Source organism: Nematolebias whitei, chromosome 18 (assembly GCF_014905685.2).
Source record: "Nematolebias whitei isolate Nwh7 chromosome 18, NemWhi1, whole genome shotgun sequence".
Taxonomy (NCBI): Eukaryota; Metazoa; Chordata; class Actinopteri; order Cyprinodontiformes; family Rivulidae; genus Nematolebias; species Nematolebias whitei.
In genome coordinates, this window is record NC_056515.1 from 20,354,889 (window position 1) to 20,355,931 (window position 1,043).

At 39.8% G+C, this 1,043-nt stretch overlaps 1 protein-coding gene across 1 annotated transcript in view; it reads right to left on the bottom strand.

The window, feature by feature from the left end:
- dcp2 (decapping mRNA 2) overlaps positions 1 to 1,043 on the bottom strand; it is a 20,904-nt gene that overhangs the window by 787 nt on the left and 19,074 nt on the right. The window lies entirely within an intron of this gene.

Consider the following 1,043-nt stretch of genomic DNA (forward strand, 5'->3'; position numbering starts at 1 on the left):
GCTTGTTTAGAGAACCTTTTCATGATATGTTAATTTTTGGGGACAGGCAATTTGGGTTTTCATGAGCTGTATGCCATAATCATCAGTATTAAAACAATTAAAGACCTGAAATATTTCAGTTGGTGTGCAATGAATCTGAAATATATGAAAGTTTCATTTTTATCATTACATTATGGAAAATAATGACCTTTATCACAATATGCTATTTTTTTGAGAAGGACCTGTATATATATACACACACACGGTTGGGAGTGGGAGTATATTTGGGAGTGATGATGGGCCCTTCCTTAAAACTTAACAGTCATGTAAACATGATTGTTAAAGCCTGTTTTTTTTCAGCTGAGGCTGCTGTCCAAGCTGAAGCCCATATTGTCCAAAAATAATCTTGAGACAGTGATCCATGCGTTCATAACATCCAGGCTTGATTACTGCAATGCGCTTCTGTTTGAAATCAATCAATCCTCCATTGCACATCTACAATTGGTCCAAAATGCTGTAGCCCAATTTTTAACTGGTACAGGCCATAGAGAGCACATTACTCCAGTTTTGGCCTCCCTGCACTGGATACCCATTCACCTTCGGATCCAGTTCAAAATACTCATGTATGTTTTTAAATCACTGAACAGTTCTTCTCCATCTTATCTCACTGATCTTCTGCAGCCATATGTCTCACCATGCTCTCTGAGGTCAGCAGACCAGATGCTCCTTTCAGTTCTAGACACCCATCGTAAGCTCAGAGGTGACAGGGCTTTCTCTGTTGCAGGTCCAAGACTGTGGAATGAGTTGCCACTGCGTGTCAGGCAGGCTCCCACACTCACAGTCTTTAAGTCTCACCTGAAAACCCACTTTTATTCCCTTGCCTTTGACACGGTGTGATTTGTTTTGATCCTGTCTGTAGTCTAGAGTGATGGCCATTTAGTTATAATCTGCTGCTAGTTGTATCTATATTTTTATTTTATGTTTTCCTGTCCGCTGTGCTTGTTTGTTTCTATTGTACAGCACTTTGGTTGGCCTTGTTGCTGTTTTAAGTGCTCAATAATAAA